Source organism: Bombina bombina, chromosome 5 (assembly GCF_027579735.1).
Source record: "Bombina bombina isolate aBomBom1 chromosome 5, aBomBom1.pri, whole genome shotgun sequence".
NCBI classification, from domain to species: Eukaryota; Metazoa; Chordata; class Amphibia; order Anura; family Bombinatoridae; genus Bombina; species Bombina bombina.
In genome coordinates this window covers 403,400,716-403,417,152 of record NC_069503.1, presented here as the reverse complement: position 1 = coordinate 403,417,152, position 16,437 = coordinate 403,400,716, and positions in this window count along the sequence as shown.

Genomic DNA, 16,437 nt, shown 5'->3' with positions numbered 1-16,437 from the left:
CTGAAAGGACTGTGATGCACTATGTTACCTAGTCAGATGGCTCCAAAGGGGATGTGCTGGCCTTTGTTTGCCCTTGTCAACTCCCTCCAAGGACTATGATGCACTATGTCACCTTGTCAGATGGCTCCAATGGGGCTGTGTCGGCCTTTGTTTGCCCTTGTCAACTCCCTGAATGGACTGTTATGCACTATGTCACCTTGTCAGATAACTCCAAAGGGGCTGTGTTGGCCTTTGTTTGCCCTTGTCAATTCCCTCCAAGGACTGTGATGCACTATGTCACCTTGACAGATGGCTCCAAAGGGGCTGTGTTGGCCTTTGTTTGCCCTTGTCAACTCCCTGAAAGGACTGTGATGCACTATGTCACCTTGTCAGATGCTTCCAAAGGGGCTGTGTTGGCATTTGTTTGCCCTTGTCAACTCCCTCCAAGGACTGTGATGCACTATGTCACCTTGTCAGATGGGTCCGAAGGGGCTGTGTTGGCCATTTTTGCCCTTGTCAACTCCCTGAAAGGAATGTAATGCACTATGTCACCTTGTCAGATGGCTCCAAAGTGGCTGTGTTGGCTTTTGTTTGCCCTTGTTTACTCCCTGAAAGGACTGTGATGCACTATGTCACCTTGTCAGATGGCTCCAAAGGGGTTGTGTTGGCCTTTGCTTGCTCTTGTCAACTCCCTTCAAGGACTGTGATGCACCATGTCACCTTGTCAGATGGCTCCAAAGGGGCTGTTTTTCAAATTATCTTATTTCTTTATGTTTTATAACATTCATAAATCATATTTATCATAATAAAAAGAATGTCATTACACTGTTATGTTTCTTCTTTATTTATTAATGTCATTTCTAATAAAACATTTTTTTATGTTGATAATCCTTAAAAGATGCTGACCACAATTCTTAATTTATGGATATGCATAATAAACATTTTATAATAGTTTCTTTTGACATCAACATACACATATAATATCTTTAAAACAGACTTATCTGAATGTTGACAACACATATACTCCAATTTTCCTTACATCTTATTGTAGTAGTATAACCAAAGAAATCACTGTGTGTAATGCACACAATTTAGATGATTAATCTCTTTCTATTATTTCTGAATATATTATATGAATATGAAATATATTATTTGTGATTATATTTAATTATACAATATATTGATACATAGGTAACATATAATGTATAAACAATCCACATTTTCGTAATGTATATAGTAGCATTATTTTTGTTAAACCCTGCTGCTTCCAAAAAAATATTTCCTAATCTTCCTATTGTAATGAAATATATACTTATTACCAACAATGGATTATATTTCATATATCATAGTATTATGTTATCTAGCGTTACATTATGTGAAGCTGTGCATTACATGAAACAAACACGCTTCATAGATAACAATATAGCACATACATGTAAAAGTGATTAATCCATCCTTTGATTGGATGACGTTTTTAGAGATCTCGGATGCGCCATGTTGCATAAGACGTCTCATGCAAAGGTGTTAAACCCATCCTTTGATTGGATAACGTTTTTACGTGATCTTGGATGTACCATGTTGCGTAAGACATCTCATGCAAAGGTGATTAATCCATCCTTTGATTTGATGACGTTTTTACATGATCTCGGATGCTCCATGTTGCGTAAAACGTCACATGCAAAGGTGTTAAATCCGTCGTTTGATTGGATGACGTTGTCCCGCAATATTGGATTTGTCACGTTTGTGAATGAGAACACAAGTTTGAAACCATGATTTTCTTGGATTATGGATTGTGTCAATCATGTACATTGTTGAAACATAGAGCAAATAAATATCTATTGCTGGCTGTCTTGTGGAACAAACGAATGAAGGCAATGTATTTTAGAATATATTTTGAGGCAAGTGCTAATCCCTGAATGTTCAACGATTAATATACTCCATCTTGTTTAATATGTTTGTCAACAATATTTTACATTTACCAAATAATTATTGTGTTGTGTTTAATTTTCTACATTTATAATTCCTAAACATGCGCTTTTGGATTTTAATTATTTAATATGCATTGACCTTTATCATCTGATAAATATATATGAGATGTCTACTTATTCTATATGTTATGTCCTGATATTTTTTCTTAATGTAAATGTTCAATATCATGTCATGTATCAATTTCACATCAGGTTTTTCTCCAAATATAGTATTGTGAGCATATCTTTCAAATGTAACTCTTAAAGGGACATGAAACCCTAAATGTATCTTTCATTAGTTATGTGAAAAATACAATTATAACCAGGTTTCCAATTCTCTTCTATTCTCAAAATGTGCTTCCGACTCTTGGTATAATGTTTTGAAGGAGCATCAATACACTACTGGTTTTTAAGTGAACACATGGGTGAGGCAATGACAATTGGTAGATATATGCATCCACCAATCAGCAGATGTAAGCTATGTTCTTGACTGCTCCTGAGCTTTTCAGCAAAGGGTAACAAGATAACTTGTCCGAATATGATTAAATGTGAATGTTGTTTAAAATTTTATGCTCTGTCAAAATCATGTAAGCGAATGTTCTGCTTTCATACACCTTTTCAATTAAATAGATTTCATAAATGAGTGAAACACTATAATGTAGCTTGAAAAATATACACTTTATTTAACACATCTAGAGAAATATGGCATACAGGCTTATTATCAAATAGTAATGGTCAATATTTTGTATTAGGAGAACAGTTTGGACATCACAACGCAAAACCAATCAATCTAATCAACAAGGACAGCATGTGATGATGTTGTCTCGACACACTTGTAAAACACACTCTGCAAACAATATGCCTTCATGGACCCAGTCCCATAGAAGCCTATTAAATACAGAGTGTGCTCCACAAGTGTAAGAAGACAACATCATCACTGAGCTCTATAGCAACCCAAGGGTTGCAGATTCGATCCCTGGCAAGGCCCACTCAGCCTTTCATCCTCCCGAAGTCGATAAAATGAGCAGCGCCTTTAGACCCTAATGGGTGATTAGCTGCTCTTTACAAGTACCTAATACATACATACCTATCCTTTACACATTAAATAAAAATATATATACATAATTACTTCCTCCTCCTTCCCTTCTTCCCACGAGACGGAGGATCTGGGGAGGGCAACTGCCCCCTACGACGAGTTATCTTAGGAGATGGTTGTGGAAGAAGGGGAGGGGGAGTACTATGAGTGGTTAAGGGATCACCAGGCTGAGGAGGAGATTGAGGCAGAGGAGAAGATGGAGGCCCAGGAGCAGATGGTACAGGAGCAGACGCTCTGTCCCCTGTTCCGCTTGGCACCTCCCGGAGGACCTGCAACATATAATTTAGCGTATTCAAGATATTAGTTTGTCCTTCGAGCAGTTGGTTCATTACTCCTGTCATGAACACCCTGTATTCCACCTGTTCCCTCCGGGAGGCACGCATATCTTCGAGGAAGTTCCTCAGGATCTCCACCTCTGGCACCTCTGAGGGATGTTCTCCTCAGGAGGAGCTGCTGGTGCACAGCAGGCTGCTGGTACATGGGGGGCTGCTGCTGCAGGGATCTCTTCTGAAGTGGGGCCTTCTTCAGGGATCTCTTCCATTTCTCCCTGAGGTGGCGAGTCATCTGCACCACTCTCATGCCTGGGTGAAGGAGGAGCCTGTTGGTGCTGTGCTTCCTCCTCCTCGGCCTCAGACTCTATATATTTTAAAAAGAAAGAAATCTAGATATTAGCACAGTTCCGAATAAAGATATAAATGTTAATGAGGCTGCCTTCGTAATTCAATTGTAAGTCAAAGCAATCAATACAATTTCCGTATTTTCAAACCCGTCTTTCTGATATCTATATAGTCAATCTGAATGTCTTTTTGCGTTTGTCTTAAATCTGTTGAAATGCACACCTAATCTGTAGACTAGCTACTAATGTGATGGCTTTTCTTCAAATGCAACTTTATCAAGTTAATTGTGAATGCGTTTACGTAATAATGTTACTGACTATGGCCACCTCGGAGATGTTGGAACGCAGCATTTCCTCCCAGTGGCAGTACACAAAGGTTTGTTCCGGACCGTCACCGGTCCCTGCAAGGTATTCCCTCTCCCTTGTGAGCTTCTTCTTAAGTTCAGCTCTGCAGTCCTGGTAACGGTGCTGGATAGACTTGACATCCCTCTTATAGTCCCCCACTGCATTAACGGCATTCGTGATCTCCATTCACAACTTCCTCTTATCCAAAGGGGTGGCCCTCTGTGCCTGCAGCCTCATAGCCCTCTCCATATAAGCTTCTATAAGGACCTCCTTCTCCTCCATGGTATATCTCACCTCCCTCTGCCTGGGCTTCCCCTGTGATGTGAGCCTCTGTTCCCCGGACTGTAAAGTGCCCTGTCTATGCTGCACACCACTGGGCCCAGTCACTTGTTCATCTTCCACAATGTGGCTGGGTCCACCCACCCCTTCCTCTCCCTCTCCCTCTCCCCCTTCCTCTCTAGTTCCTCTCCCCCTTCCTCTCCACCTCCCTCTCTCCTGCCTAAACTCCTGCATAACCTTCTCCCTAAGCTCATCCCTATGCTCCTGCCTAATGAGCTCTAATAGCTCCGGGCTAACCTGCCTCCTATCCCCCCCCCCCCCCCCCCCCATACTCAATCAAAATGTGAATGTGCCCAAATGAAAGGGGTTCAAAATAATGAACTAAAAGTAAAAAGTGCTCAAAGTGTGACTGGGATAAAAAAAAAGAGGGTAAGGAGTATTAACAGACAAACGTATATGGTAAAAAAATTAGGATATGTAAACAATAAGTTGGTGTAAATTAAACAAAATCTAACTATGGGATGAAAGGGAATGGGGTATGGGATGAAAGGGAATGGGGTATAGAGTGTAGGATGAAAGGGAATGGGGTATGGGCTGTATGTAGTGTTAGTGATAAGTGTATGTATGTATTGAATGTGTTTGCGTGTAAATGTGTTTATATGTACCAAAAAACAGCACTCGCACACTCACCCAAACAAATTCTGGCTCACTAACGCTCTCTATTTCTCTCACTAACTCACTATCTTTCAAAAACTAACTCTCACACTAACTCTCACACTGACACTAACTCTATTTCTAATTTCTCTCTCTAATCTCTCTCTCTCTCTAATCTCTCTCTCTCTAATCTCTCTCTCTAATCTCTCTCTCTATCTCTCTCTCTCTAATCTCTGCAAACCCTCCAACGCCTAGACCTGCACCTAACTCAAAAAAGCAATACAGTCAAAGAAGCCATGTTTCTAGAGTGCTTATATACCCTATGTAAATGTTTAATGATGTACCGGTTTGCAAAGTAAACAATGTCCAGTTGTGGTTTCTTTTTTATTTGTATGTGTGCAATGTGTATTAGTTGTTTTAATTTGCACATGCTCATATTAAGTTTGTAAATGCACATATGTATTTGTAGAATGTGTATAATGCGATGATGTCATAGTGATCGTTCTGCCTAACATTCTACAAATGTATTATCTCCAAATCTAAATTTTTATTTGTGATGGTGTCGTATTTGTTAAGTGTTGTAAATGCTTTTTCTTTGTAATAATGTTTCGTAATCGTCAATGCGAATGTTTTGTTTGTGTATAAGTGTGCAATTCTGTTTTCATTTTTTGTTGTTCCGTGTTGCAGATCGCAATGTATTTTCCTATTCTTCGTTTGGTGTAAATGTTTTGTAGTATTAGTTGTTTCTGTTTATGACCATTAAATGCGTATGCGCTATATTGCGTGAGTGATTGTTGTTTGTACATTTGAGCTGACTGTTTTTCTTGTCCATGTCCGTAATATGACAGAGCAGTGTGTATTTCTCGCGAGATCGAGTGTTAGAAGAAAAATCCATATACAGGGAGTGCAGAATTATTAGGAAAATGAGTATTTTGACCACATCATCCTCTTTATGCATGTTGTCTTACTCCAAGCTGTATAGGCTCAAAAGCCTACTACCAATTAAGCATATTAGGTGATGTGCATCTCTGTAATGAGAAGGGGTGTGGTCTAATGACATCAACACCCTATATCAGGTGTGCATAATTATTAGGCAACTTCCATTCCTTTGGCAAAATGGGTCAAAAGAAGAACTTGACAGGCTCAGAAAAGTCAAAAATAGTGAGATATCTTGCAGAGGGATGCAGCACTCTTAAAATTGCAAAGCTTCTGAAGCGTGATCATCGAACAATCAAGCGTTTCATTCAAAATAGTCAACAGGGTCACAAGAAGCGTGTGGAAAAACCAAGGCGCAAAATAACTGCCCATGAACTGAGAAAAGTCAAGCGTGCAGCTGCCAAGATGCCACTTGCCACCAGTTTGGCCATATTTCAGAGCTGCAACATCACTGGAGTGCCCAAAAGCACAAGGTGTGCAATACTCAGAGACATGGCCAAGGTAAGAAAGGCTGAAAGACGACCACCACTGAACAAGACACACAAGCTGAAACGTCAAGACTGGGCCAAGAAATATCTCAAGACTGATTTTTCTAAGGTTTTATGGACTGATGAAATGAGAGTGAGTCTTGATGGGCCAGATGGATGGGCCCGTGGCTGGATTGGTAAAGGGCAGAGAGCTCCAGTCCGACTCAGACGCCAGCAAGGTGGAGGTGGAGTACTGGTTTGGGCTGGTATCATCAAAGATGAGCTTGTGGGGCCTTTTCGGGTTGAGGATGGAGTCAAGCTCAACTCCCAGTCCTACTGCCAGTTTCTGGAAGACACCTTCTTCAAGCAGTGGTACAGGAAGAAGTCTGCATCCTTCAAGAAAAACATGATTTTCATGCAGGACAATGCTCCATCACACGCGTCCAAGTACTCCACAGCGTGGCTGGCAAGAAAGGGTATGAAAGAAGAAAATCTAATGACATGGCCTCCTTGTTCACCTGATCTGAACCCCATTGAGAACCTGTGGTCCATCATCAAATGTGAGATTTACAAGGAGTGAAAACAGTACACCTCTCTGAACAGTGTCTGGAAGGCTGTGGTTGCTGCTGCACGCAATGTTGATGGTGAACAGATCAAAACACTGACAGAATCCATGGATGGCAGGCTTTTGAGTGTCCTTGCAAAGAAAGGTGGCTATATTGGTCACTGATTTGTTTTCGTTTTGTTTTTGAATGTCAGAAATGTATATTTGTGAATGTTGAGATGTTATATTGGTTTCACTGGTAAAAATAAATAATTGAAATGGGTATATATTTGTTTTTTGTTAAGTTGCCTAATAATTATGCACAGTAATAGTCACCTGCACACACAGATATCCCCCTAAAATAGCTATAACTAAAAACAAACTAAAAACTACTTCCAAAACTATTCAGCTTTGATATTAATTAGTTTTTTGGGTTCATTGAGAACATGGTTGTTGTTCAATAATAAAATTAATCCTCAAAAATACAACTTGCCTAATAATTCTGCACTCCCTGTATTGTTAATTTTGCATTAATCTCTATGGGAGAATTCATTACGCGCCTGTGATTACGCACCTGTGATTACGCGCCTGTGATTATGCTTGGTAAATAAATGCTGTACTTGTGTCACTGCAATGTGTTACAAGGTTCTTTTCAGACTCATAATACCTACGTTATGAAAGATGCGCAATGAAAATAACGTACACGAAATTAGCAAGCAGCAATAACGCAAAACTCGTAATCTAGTTGATTGTTTGTTGCATTGAAACACATAGTAGTAAACACTTCTGCCATAGAATGATAAGGAAACATTCATCCTCTTAAGCTTCCATCAGGCTACCTAGATTTACTCTTCATCAAAGGATATCAAGAGAAAATAAAGCAATTTTGGTTCAAAAAGTAAATTTAGAAAGTAATTTAAATTGCATTCTCTATCTAAATTATGAACATTTAGGGCGCGATCTGATAAACGGCATAGTTTGCGTCGCCCGCAGTTTCAGCTCGCAACTTGAGCTATCCCATATACGGCGCCGTCAGATGCTAACGTGCCGTAAGTCGGATAAACCAGCGATGTCCAGAAATCTGCGCAAGTACAAATTTCTGGCGTCGCCAGTGACTTGCGTCACGTTAGAAACTGCTGGCGCCTACAAAACCTGACTAAAGTCTAAATCACCCGCACTGTCTAACACGCCTCCCTAACATAGCATGACACGTCTAACCCTCTATCCGCTATCCCCCCCTCACTATCCTAACAATAAAATATGTATTAACCCCTAAACTGCCGCTCCCGGAGCCCGCCGCTACCTAATAAAGTTATTAACCCCTAAACCGCCGCCAGCTATATTAAATCTATAACCCCCTAAAGTGAGCCCCTAACACCGCCGCCATCTACCTTACCTACCCCCTAAAGTGAGCCCCTACCCTGCCGCTATCTATTTTAAAATTATTAACCCCTAATCTAATCCCCCTACCCCGCCGCCATCTATATTAAATTATTTAACCCCTAAAATACTAAACTATCCCTACCACTAAACCTAAGTCTAACCCTACAAATAGCCCTGAAAAGGGCTTTTTGCGTGGCATTGCCCCAAAGTAACAGCTCTTTTGCCAGCCCTTAAAAGGGCTTTTTGCGGAGCATGCCCCAAAGTAACAGCTCTTTTGCCAGCCCTTAAAAGGGCTTTTGGCAGGGCTTTGTCACAAAGTAAACTGCTCTTTGGCCTACAATCTACATCCCCCTACACCGCGGCCACCTATAATAAATGTATTAACCCCTAATCTAATCCCCCTACACCGCCGCCAGCTATATTAACTATATTAACCCTAATTATATTAGGGTTAATATAGTTAATATAGTTATTATATTATATATATTAACTATATTAACCCTAATTATATTAGGGTTAATATAGTTAATATCGTTATTATATTATATAGTATAATAACCCTATCTAACTCTAACATCCTAACTAAACTCTTATTAAAATAAATCTAATATTAATATTATTAATTAAAATATTCCTATTTAAATCTAAATACTTACCTATAAAATAAACCCTAAGATTAATAATTACATTGTAGCTATGTTAGGGTTTATATTTATTTTACAGGTAAAGTGTTAATTATTTTAACTAGGTATAATAGCTATTAAATAGTTATTAACTATTTAATAGCTACCTAGTTAAAATAATTACCCAATTACCTGTAAAATAAATCCTAACCTAAGTTACAAATACACCTACACTATCAATAAATTAAATAAACTACAAATATCTATCTAAAATACAATTAAATAAACTAAACTAAATTACAAAAAAAACAAACACTAAATTACAAAAAATAAAAAATAAATTACAAGATTTTTAAGCTAATTACACCTATTCTAAGCCCCCTAATAAAAAAATAAAGCCCCCCAAAATAAAAAAATTCCCTACCCTATTCTAAATTAAAAAAAGTTCAAAGCTCTTTTACCTTACCAGCCCTTAAAAGGGCCTTTTGTGGGGGCATGCCCCAAAGAAAACTGCTCTTTTGCCTGAAAAAAAAAACACAATACCCACCCCCCAACATTACAACCCACCACCCACATACCCCTAATCTAACCCAAACCCCCCTTAAATAAATCTAACACTACCCCCCTGAAGATCTCCCTACCTTATCTTCACCACGCCGGGCCGAACTCCTCATCCGATCCGGGCGATGTCTATCCAAGCGGCAAAGAAGAGGTCTTCATCCCGGCGATGTCTTTATCCAAGCGGTAGCAAAGTCTTCTTCCATCAGGCAGCATCTTCCATCAAGCGGCATCTTCAATCTTCATTCTTCGCTCCACAGACGCGGAGCATCCATCCCGGCCGACGACTGAACGACGAATGAGGTACCCTTAAATGACGTCATCCAAGATGGCGTCCGTCGAATTCCGAATGGCTGATAGGATTCTATCAGCCAATCGGAATTAAGGTAGAAAAATCTGATTCAAGTTCAATCCGATTGGCTGAACCAATCAGCCAATCAGATTGAGCTCGCAATTTTATTGGCTGATCGGAAAAGAGCTTTGAACTTTTTTTAATTTAGAATAGGGTTGGGAATTTTTTTTATTTTGGGGGGCTTTATTATTTTATTAGGGGGCTTAGAATAGGTGTAATTAGCTTAAAAATCTTGTAATCTTTTTTTTATTTTTTGTAATTTAGTGGGTTTTTTTTTTGTAATTTAGTTTAGTTTATTTAATTGTATTTTTAGATAGATATTTGTAGTTTATTTAATTTATTGATAATGTAGGTGTATTTGTAACTTAGGTTAGGATTTATTTTACAGGTAATTGGGTAATTATTTTAACTAGGTAGCTATTAAATAGTTAATAACTATTTAATAGTTATTATACCTAGTTAAAATAATTAACAATTTACCTGTAAAATAAGTATAAACCCTAACATAGCTACAATGTAATTAATAATTATATTGTAGCTATCTTAGGCCTAGATTTGGAGGCCTAGATTTGGAGTTCGGCGGTAGCCGTCAAAACCAGCGTTAGAGGCTCCTAACGCTGGTTTTGGCCGCCCGCTGGTATTTGGAGTCAGTGATTAAAGGGTCTAACGCTCACTTTTCAGCCGCGACTTTTCCATACCGCAGATCCCCCTACGCCATTTGCGTATCCTATCTTTTCAATGGGATCTTTCTAACGCCGGTATTTAGAGTCGTTTCTGAAGTGAGCGTTAGAGCTCTAACGACAAAATTCCAGCCGCCTGAAAATAGCAGGAGTTAAGAGCTTTCTGGCTAACGCCGGTTCATAAAGCTCTTAACTACTGTACCCTAAAGTACACTAACACCCATAAACTACCTATGTACCCCTAAACCGAGCTCCCCCCACATCGCCGCCACTCGATTAAAATTTTTAACCCCTAATCTGCCGACCGCCACCTACGTTATACTTATGTACCCCTAATCTGCTGCCCCTAACCCCGCCGACCCCTGTATTACATTTATTAACCCCTAACCTGCCCCCCACAACGTCGCCGCCAGCTACTTAAAATAATTAACCCCTAATCTTCCGACCGCAAAGCGCCGCCACCTACGTTATCCCTATGTACCCCTAATCTGCTACCCCTAACACCGCCGACCCCTATATTATATTTATTAACCCCTAATCTGCCCCCCTCAACGTCGCCGACACCTGCCTACACTTATTAACCCCTAATCTGCCGAGCGGACCTGAGCGCTACTATAATAAAGTTATTAACCCCTAACCCGCCTCACTAACCCTATCATAAATAGTATTAACCCCTAATCTGCCCTCCCTAACATCGCCGACACCTACCTTCAATTATTAACCCCTAATCTGACGACCGGAGCTAAAAAGTTATAAGGGCTCAAAGATATGTTATAATAGGGAAAATTACAAAACAAATTAATAAAACACACAGAGAAAGTCCAGCACTCAATTACAAGCTCTCAGCTAAGATTAAAAGCAAAAATGGAAGTGTTAGTTACCGCATCTTGCCAAATGGGACAAGACCAGGTACCAACTCAAGTTCCCTTCCAAAACCTGGGTCCCTAAAACGGCCAAACAACGCATGTTCTCAATCAAACAATCTGTGAAGGGGCCACAGGCTTATGTAATCACCCTAGACATATACAAAACACAGAAGGGGACTGCACTCTCAGACTGGACTGGGCACACATCCCATGACCCTGCAACATGCTCAGCCCTGGGTGCTCATCGGCACTTACAAGAAGCTATGCTGTCCCCAGAGTCACAGGCAGTTAACCCCAGACAGGTCTGGGTGCAAGTCCCATAGGAAAAATAACAAAATAAATTAATAAAACACACAGAGAAAGTCCAGCACTCAGCCAAACAATGCAATCTCTCAATCCAACAAACTGGGAACAAGTGAAGGGTGCACAGGCTTATGTAATCACCCTAGACATATGTATTTATGTGTGTATATATGTATTTATAGAATTATATACACATATAAACACATAAATACATATGTATACATTGTGACAGAAAGCAAGGCCTGCTTATAAATGGAATATATGTAAGACCAAGTATTGTACATAGTATTTTTTGTACTTTCAGTTAAAATCCCCAGAGAGAGAGTGTGTATTTGTGTCATGCTCATGAACCAAGCCTCCAGACTAAAAAGAAAAAGAGAAGTTCTGGGAGGCATTCTCCTCAAAAAGGCTGTGTGGGGATTTGAACCTGTGGTTCTGTGCTTACTACACTGTTTGCTTGTGCGTTGAGCCACAGTCATTTCCAGCAGTTGTGCAAAATGTGTATTTATCTAATTGTATTTTCACCTGTGCATTTACAGGTGCACTTAACATTTTGAATATACTCAGAGCCAATCCTGTGCGAAACCTCCCTATTTAAGGCTGGCTGTTAGGCTGCATAACAGCCAGCCTTAATTAGGGAGGTTTTGCACTGGATTGGCTCTGTGTATATTAAAATCTAAGTTTTTTTTTTTTTTTGAGGGGGGCGGAGCCAGCAGCCACACTGCAAGGACGTGCAGACATTGAGCTCTCCTAAACAAATACCTTAAGCGAGGTCATATATATTTGTTACTTCTGCAAGTTTGGGCTGCAATACAGAGTACTATAACCCTGCATCCTAGTATTATTGTTTGGGGCTAAACTTTATTATTCTGCAGAGACTTAACCCATTTTTCTTCACCGGGCTGGCTGCACACTAACTTGCCGCCCGCTTCACTGAGACTGCGTCTGCCCACGCTCTGGAGGGTTGGGGCTCCACTCCAGAGCGTCCACATGTCATCTCTCCCTAGCTGAGCTTGCTGTGAGGAATCCGATAAAGTGGTTGAAAAGGCTCCCGGCAGGACAGACCCGCTCAAGAAGAAGCCTGCAGCTTGTGTCGAGAGCCCTGACTTAAGTGCCGCAGCCATGGCGGTTCCTGGTCTCCGGAGGGTCGGGGCTCCGCTCCGGAGACTTAAACACACTCTTACTGGCCTGGTGGAAGGGAACCGTTCACCCCTGGGACCGCATCGATAACCAACGAGTTGGGGCTTTACACCGGCCGGAGGGCGACTGCTGCCTTAGTTGCCGGCCGGGCTTTCCTTTTCTATTCCCCTAAGACTGCTGAGGCGGGAGCCAGAGGTCAAGCAGTAAGCCACCGGAACAACAGGAGACCCGACAGGACAGGCCTGCATTCCCCCTTACTGCGCGGCTCAGGAGCGAGGGCGCGAAAGTCAGCCATCTTTGGGCTCAGGCTGCATCCAGAAGTGCCGAGTGTCTGAACTGAAGTGCGGTGAGTTGTGCATTTGCCCCTGACCACATTGAGACTCTCCCACACACACGGCTAGCCTGGGAAGCCTATTAGGGGAAGAAAGATCTGTATGGGGAACAGACGTACCTGAGGGCTCTCCCTGGTCTGTGAATAGGCCTTACCCACGTGGGCAGTTAAAGTTAAGGTACTGGCTTGTTAGGGTGTTGCACAGTCATAAGAGTCTCTACATAAGGCATAAACACTAATATATTGCTTATAGCTTCAACCTTCACAGATAGCTATTAACTTGGTGATTCTGCCTGCATTAGCCGGGGTCACAGATAATCCCTTGAGGGGCCTGACAGGGACACTGCACCTACTGGAGCCAATTATACTATAACAGAATACCAAGAAAAAGATTACTGGGGAATCGCAGGCTTGCAGGGGGTGCAGAACTCTTGATTAGAGGACCTGGCAGCAAAGTGCTAATAATATTTCTGCTAAGTTGCGCCTGCTGCAAGGGCATGAAAGGTTTGTCTTTTTTATAAAAGCAGAGAGGCCCTGTGACTACTACCCAGCTTTATCACACATTGCGGGCCCTGGGCCCAGGCCATTTCACTCAGAGTTTTGCATACATAATAAATTGAGGACTGGCTGGACTTATTCCTCAAGGATTTGTAGTTGGAGGACTTTTTCTGTGTTTGAAGCTGCTGCGTCAGCATAATTTACTCTGAGTCCTGAGCTCAGAGTGGAGTGTACTGCAAGTTTTCCATGTATGCTTAACTAATTTCTTTTGATTCTCCATACAGGTTGCATGAAACTGTAACATAAATAAGTACTACTGATTTAAATGTAGCCTTCAGGGTATGCCTAGAGTTCCTCTGTTATTGTAGTCCTATGTTGCTTAACTTGCTGCATGCTATACTGTGTGATTAAGGCTTGAATCATTGTGTTATAAGCGTTGTTGTGTTGCACTACGACATTTTTATTTCGTTAACATAAGCTTTTGTTTCAGGTTCAGTGCCCTCTCCTCCCTTTCCCGCCAGGCTATCGCTGGCGGGTCATATCCCCCAACCTTTTCCCCGCATCGTCCTGTGGTGACAACTTCCCCAGGAGAGGGCAACATAAGGGTACAAAGGCCTTGGGGAGTCATTATTTTATCTTGTTTTTCTCTCTTTTTTTTTGAAAATATGTTTATGTATCCCAAGTAAATCCGACTACACCATGTCAGTTTAAAAGGGGCCCCGGATGCCCCCCCCCTATTCACATATCCCAAGAAGACAGGGCAACATCTATCTAACAATTTCTGCAGTGACCGGCATTAACAAAGGAGACCCCAGCCATCATGTCGCAGCAAGCAAAGAAAAAACAAAAAAGCAATTTTGGGCCTAAAAAAACCGTGATGGATCACTTCCATCCGCGGGGACAGAGGGATTCCGCCAGATCAGAAGATGAGCAGTCTAACGCTTCAGACATGCCAGAGGATCATGTTGAAAGTAGGCCCCCCACATCTAGCACTCCAGGCCGAAACAAGGGGGACGCCCCAACCTTACCGCTGGAGTCTATACAGCGCATGTTCGAGAACCAGAACCAGACTCTTACCAGGCGGTTTGACAAACTGGAGAGATCGTTTGAGGATCTGAGACGGGATATTTCCTCCATTAGCGAAAGAACCGACACCATCGAAAGAAAACAGGAAGATCTTATGGTGGACCACGCCAACTGGGTGAGTCAAACACAGAGTCTGACAGATCAAGTGTCTTCTCTGGAGGCGAAAGTGGCAGAACTCGAGGACAGATCCAGGCGAAATAATGTGAGACTCAGAGGCATTCCGGAGTCGGTACTCCCACAAGATTTGGAGGATTATGCCCACCGCCTCTTTCAGTCAATTCTAGGGCCTGCAGCCGGAGATGTAAACAGAATTGATCGAATTCATCGTACAGCGAGACCCAGAAACCTTCCTCCTGGTAAACCCAGAGACACCATAGCCCGCTTACATTACTACTCATACAAAGACAAATTGATGAGAGCAATGTTGCGCTCCCCACAGCTTAACGGGCAATTCAGAGAGGTCTCCCTGTTCCCTGATCTGTCCTCCTACACCTTAGCTCAAAGGAGAAGTTTTGCGGAAGTCACTAGAATCCTAAGAAACCATCAAGTGCGATATAGGTGGGGCTTCCCAACTAAACTAATAGTCACTAAAGATGGAACTCAACATATCATCCTGACTCCACAACAGGGGCAGGAGCTCATTAGGATGTGGCAATTGCCACGGCAGGACAGGTCCCCGTCAGCCTCCCCAGGGAGACCTCCTATAGATCAGAATCCACCTGCCCGCCCGCACAGAAGGAGCCCAGATCTCAGAGCGAATGCCCAGGAATGGAACCCGGGGAGCCCATAACCCTGTGACTGACCCTTTGCTCATCTAGAGTTGACTTACTTGGTTCATTCCTCAGGTGAAATTCCAATAACAGCACTGAATGTTCTCCTGTTTACTTTGTCAACCTAGATTTAAAGATTTTTATGCTTTCAGGCCTATAGGGGCTATATTTTGGTTACTGCTTTATTATACATTTATTATACATTTGTTTATGACATTGTTGATGTTATCCTGTTGCTTTTAATCTGCTAGTTACAGGTTTGGGGGGGGGGGCTGTGGGTCTGTTGCTGGCTCCGCCCCCTCTCTCATCTCTCATCTCTTTCATCTTCCATCGTCCATTTTTCATTTATCACCTTTCATTTTTTTTATTTTTTTTTGTTTTCTGTTTTATTTGTTGTTCATTTTTTTAACTTTCATCTGCCATTTCTCATCCATTGCCTCTAACCTCGAGACATTCATCCCATACTTCCCACTGTAGCTTCCATCCCCGTCTTTCTTACCTTGTTATGGGGATACAATCTACATACACCGGCTGACTTACTTATTTACCTACTCCCTTGCGTACCTACATATTTATTCCCCACTATTTTACACTTTACCTCACCCCATTAATCTTTAACAGATAAGCTACCCTTACCTTAAGATCAAGGAGCTCTAGACCAACCCGGATACCCTTGGTAGGGGTAGCTAAATTTCACTATCCAAAGGCAACAGGGGCTTCCTATTAAGTCCACACCCTCTCTAACCTTTCTCCTTCCCCCCCCCCATCCCCCCCTCCTTTTTTTTTTTTTTTTTTTTTTCTCCACCTTCCTGTTGACACCTGACCATGAGGGTATGCACCCTAAATACCAAGGGTCTGAACTCCCCAACTAAAAGGAGTCTGGCGCTCAAATTCCTACTTAAACATAGGGTTGATGTGGCTTTCCTCCAAGAGACCCATTGGACTGAAGACGCTGTAGATAGAT